Here is a 6,208-nt window from a genome sequence, read left to right as displayed (position 1 = left end):
ACACTGAATGTCTGATATTGGTCCCAGGATAACACTGAATGTCTGATATTGGTCCCAGGATAACACTGAATGTCTAACACTGAATATTGGTCCCAGGATAACACTGAATGTCTGATATTGGTCCCAGGATAACACTGAATGTCTGATATTGGTCCCAGGATAACACTGAATGTCTGATATTGGTCCCCAGGATAACACTGAATGTCTGAGGATATTGGTCCCAGGATAACACTGAATGTCTGATATTGGTCCCAGGATAACACTGAATGTCTGATATTGGTCCCAGGATAACACTGAATGTCTGATATTGGTCCCAGGATAACACTGAATGTCTGATATTGGTCCCAGGATAACACTGAATGTCTGATATTGGTCCCAGGATAACACTGAATGTCTAATATTGGTCCCAGGATAACACTGAATGTCTGATATTGGTCCCAGGATAACACTGAATGTCTGATATTGGTCCCAGGATAACACTGAATGTCTGATATTGGTCCCAGGATAACACTGAATGTCTGATATTGGTCCCAGGATAACACTGAATGTCTGATATTGGTCCCAGGATAACACTGAATGTCTGATATTGGTCCCAGGATAACACTGAATGTCTGATATTGGTCCCAGGATAACACTGAATGTCTGATATTGGTCCCAGGATAACACTGAATGTCTGATATTGGTCCCAGGATAACACTGAATGTCTGATATTGGTCCCAGGATAACACTGAATGTCTGATATTGGTCCCAGGATAACACTGAATGTCTAATATTGGTCCCAGGATAACACTGAATGTCTGATATTGGTCCCAGGATAACACTGAATGTCTGATATTGGTCCCAGGATAACACTGAATGTCTAATATTGGTCCCAGGATAACACTGAATGTCTGATATTGGTCCCAGGATAACACTGAATTCATAATACTGGTCCCAGGATAACACTGAATGTCTGATATTGGTCCCAGGATAACACTGAATGTCTGATATTGGTCCCAGGATAACACTGAATGTCTGATATTGGTCCCAGGATAACACTGAATGTCTGATATTGGTCCCAGGATAACACTGAATGTCTGATATTGGTCCCAGGATAACACTGAATGTCTGATATTGGTCCCAGGATAACACTGAATGTCTGATATTGGTCCCAGGATAACACTGAATGTCTGATATTGGTCCCAGACAAATGTCTAATATTGGTCCCAGGATAACACTGAATGTCTATTGGTCCCAGGATAACACTGAATGTCTAATATTGGTCCCAGGATAACACTGAATGTCTGATATTGGTCCCAGGATAACACTGAATGTCTGATATTGGTCCCAGGATAACACTGAATGTCCCAGGATATTGGTCCCAGGATAACACTGAATGTCTAATATTGGTCCCAGAATGTCTGATATAACACTGAATGTCTGATATTGGTCCCAGGATAACACTGAATGTCTGATATTGGTCCCAGGATAACACTGAATGTCTGATATTGGTCCCAGGATAACACTGAATGTCTGATATTGGTCCCAGGATAACTGAATGTCTGATATTGGTCCCAGGATAACACTGAATGTCTGATATTGGTCCCAGGATAACACTGAATGTCTGATATTGGTCCCAGGATAACACTGAATGTCTGATATTGGTCCCAGGATAACACTGAATGTCTGATATTGGTCCCAGGATAACACTGAATGTCTAATATTGGTCCCAGGATAACACTGAATGTCTGATATTGGTCCCAGGATAACACTGAATGTCTGATATTGGTCCCAGGATAACACTGAATGTCTGATATTGGTCCCAGGATAACACTGAATGTCTGATATTGGTCCCAGGATAACACTGAATGTCTAATATTGGTCCCAGGATAACACTGAATGTCTGATATTGGTCCCAGGATAACTGAATGTCTGGTCCCAGGATAACACTGAATGTCTGATATTGGTCCCAGGATAACACTGGATAACACTGAATGTCTGATATTGGTCCCAGGATAACACTGAATGTCTGATACTGGTCTCAGGATAACACTGAATGTCTAATATTGGTCCCAGGATAACACTGAATGTCTCATATTGGTCCCAGGATAACACTGAATGTCTAATACTGGTCCCAGGATAACACTGAATGTCTAATATTGGTCCCAGGATAACACTGAATGTCTAATATTGGTCCCAGGATAACACTGAATGTCTAATATTGGTCCCAGGATAACACTGAATGTCTAATACTGGTCTCAGGATAACACTGAATGTCTAATATTGGTCCCAGGATAACACTGAATGTCTCATATTGGTCCCAGGATAACACTGAATGTCTAATATTGGTCCCAGGATAACACTGAATGTCTAATATTGGTCCCAGGATAACACTGAATGGTCCCAGGATAACACTGAATGTCTGGTCCCAGGATAACACTGAATGTCTAATATTGGTCCCAGGATAACACTGAATGTCTGATATTGGTCCCAGGATAACACTGAATGTCTGATATTGGTCCAGGATAACACTGAATGTCTCATATTGGTCCCAGGATAACACTGAATGTCTATATTGGTCCCAGGATAACACTGAATGTCTAATATTGGTCCCAGGATAACACTGAATGTCTAATATTGGTCCCAGGATAACACTGAATGTCTCATATTGGTCCCAGGATAACACTGAATGTCTGAATGGTCCCAGGATAACACTGAATGGTCCCAGGATAACACTGAATGTCTAATACTGGTCCCAGGATAACACTGAATGTCTGATATTGGTCCCAGGATAACACTGAATGTCTGATATTGGTCCCAGGATAACACTGAATGTCTAATATTGGTCCCAGGATAACACTGAATGTCTCATATTGGTCCCAGGATAACACTGAATGTCTGATATTGGTCCCAGGATAACACTGAATGTCTGATATGTCCCAGGATAACACTGAATATTGGTCCCAGGATAACACTGAATGTCTGATATTGGTCCCAGGATAACACTGAATGTCTGATATTGGTCCCAGGATAACACTGAATGTCTATTGGTCCCAGGATAACACTGAATGTCTGTATTGGTCCCAGGATAACACTGAATGTCTGATATTGGTCCCAGGATAAATGTCTGACTGAATGTCTGATATTGGTCCCAGGATAACACTGAATGTCTGATATTGGTCCCAGGATAACACTGAATGTCTGATATTGGTCCCAGGATAACACTGAATGTCTGATATTGGTCCCAGGATAACACTGAATGTCTGATATTGGTCCCAGGATAACACTGAATGTCTAATATTGGTCCCAGGATAACACTGAATGTCTAATATTGGTCCCAGGATAACACTGAATGTCTAATATTGGTCCCAGGATAACGCTGAATTCCTAATATTGGTCCCAGGATAACACTGAATGTATAATATTGGTCCCAGGATAACACTGAATGTCCCAGGATAACACTGAATGTCTATTGGTCCCAGGATAACACTGAATGTCTAATATTGGTCCCAGGATAACACTGAATGTCTGATATTGGTCCCAGGATAACACTGAATGTCTGAGGATATTGGTCCCAGGATAACACTGAATGTCTGATATTGGTCCCAGGATAACACTGAATGTCTCATATTGGTCCCAGGATAACACTGAATGTCTGATATTGGTCCCAGGATAACACTGAATGTCTGATATTGGTCCCAGGATAACACTGAATGTCTAATATTGGTCCCAGGATAACACTGAATGTCTAATATTGGTCCCAGGATAACACTGAATGTCTGATATTGGTCCCAGGATAACACTGAATGTCTAATATTGGTCCCAGGATAACACTGAATGTCTAATATTGGTCCCAGGATAACACTGAATGTCTGATATTGGTCCCAGGATAACACTGAATGTCTGATATTGGTCGCAGGATAACACTGAATGTCTGATATTGGTCCCAGGATAACACTGAATGTCTAATATTGGTCCCAGGATAACACTGAATGTCTGATATTGGTCCCAGGATAACACTGAATGTCTGATATTGGTCCCAGGATAACACTGAATGTCTGATATTGGTCCCAGGATAACACTGAATGTCTGATATTGGTCCCAGGATAACACTGAATGTCTAATATTGGTCCCAGGATAACACTGAATGTCTGATGTCCCAGGATAACATATTGGTCCCAGGATAACACTGAATGTCTAATACTGGTCCCAGGATAACACTGAATGTCTAATATTGGTCCCAGGATAACACTGAATGTCTAATATTGGTCCCAGGATAACACTGAATTCCTAATACTGGTCCCAGGATAACACGGAATGTCTAATATAGGTCCCAGGATAACACTGAATGTCTAATATTGGTCCCAGGATAACACTGAATGTCTGATATTGTCTAATACTGGTCCCAGGATAACACTGAATGTCTCATATTGGTCCCAGGATAACACTGAATGTCTAATATTGGTCCCAGGATAACACTGAATGTCTAATACTGGTCCCAGGATAACACTGAATGTCTAATACTGGTCCCAGGATAACACTGAATGTCTCATATTGGTCCCAGGATAACACTGAATGTCTCATATTGGTCCCAGGATAACACTGAATTCATAATACTGGTCCCAGGATAACACTGAATGTCTAATACTGGTCCCAGGATAACACTGAATGTCTAATATTGGTCCCAGGATAACACTGAATTCATAATACTGGTCCCAGGATAACACTGAATGTCTAATACTGGTCCCAGGATAACACTGGATGTCTAATATTGGTCCCAGGATAACACTGAATGTCTAATATTGGTCCCAGGATAACACTGAATTCATAATACTGGTCCCAGGATAACACTGAATGTCTAATATTGGTCCCAGGATAACACTGAATGTCTATACTGGTCCCATATTGGTCCCAGGATAACACTGAATGTCTAATATTGGTCCCAGGATAACACTGAATGTCTAATATTGGTCCCAGGATAACACTGAATTCATAATACTGGTCCCAGGATAACACTGAATGTCTAATATTGGTCCCAGGATAACACTGAATGTCTGATATTGGTCCCAGGATAACACTGAATGTCTAATATTGGTCCCAGGATAACACTGAATGTCTGATATTGGTCCCAGGATAACACTGAATGTCTAATATTGGTCCCAGGATAACACTGAATGTCTCATATTGGTCCCAGGATAACACTGAATGTCTAATATTGGTCCCAGGATAACACTGAATGTCTAATATTGGTCCCAGGATAACACTGAATGTCTAATATTGGTCCCAGGATAACACTGAATGTCTGATATTGGTCCCAGGATAACACTGAATGTCTAATATTGGTCCCAGGATAACACTGAATGTCTAATATTGGTCCCAGGATAACACTGAATGTCTGATATTGGTCCCAGGATAACACTGAATGTCTGATATTGGTCCCAGGATAACACTGAATGTCTGATATTGGTCCCAGGATAACACTGAATGTCTGATATTGGTCCCAGGATAACACTGAATGTCTGATATTGGTCCCAGGATAACACTGAATGTCTGATATTGGTCCCAGGATAACACTGAATGTCTGATATTGGTCCCAGGATAACACTGAATGTCTAATATTGGTCCCAGGATAACACTGAATGTCTAATATTGGTCCCAGGATAACACTGAATGTCTCATATTGGTCCCAGGATAACACTGAATGTCTAATATTGGTCCCAGGATAACACTGAATGTCTGATATTGGTCCCAGGATAACACTGAATGTCTGATATTGGTCCCAGGATAACACTGAATGTCTGATATTGGTCCCAGGATAACACTGAATGTCTAATATTGGTCCCAGGATAACACTGAATGTCTGATATTGGTCCCAGGATAACACTGAATGTCTGATATTGGTCCCAGGATAACACTGAATGTCTGATATTGGTCCCAGGATAACACTGAATGTCTGATATTGGTCCCAGGATAACACTGAATGTCTAATATTGGTCCCAGGATAACACTGAATGTCTCATATTGGTCCCAGGATAACACTGAATGTCTAATATTGGTCCCAGGATAACACTGAATGTCTAATATTGGTCCCAGGATAACACTGAATGTCTAATATTGGTCCCAGGATAACACTGAATTCATAATACTGGTCCCAGGATAACACGGAATGTCTAATATAGGTCCCAGGATAACACTGAATGTCTAATATTGGTCCCAGGATAACACTGAA

Source organism: Oncorhynchus keta, unplaced genomic scaffold (genome assembly GCF_023373465.1).
Source record: "Oncorhynchus keta strain PuntledgeMale-10-30-2019 unplaced genomic scaffold, Oket_V2 Un_scaffold_9036_pilon_pilon, whole genome shotgun sequence".
In the NCBI taxonomy this organism is placed as follows: domain Eukaryota; kingdom Metazoa; phylum Chordata; class Actinopteri; order Salmoniformes; family Salmonidae; genus Oncorhynchus; species Oncorhynchus keta.
The sequence above is the reverse complement of the archived record's forward strand: the minus strand, read 5'-3'. Positions refer to the sequence as shown.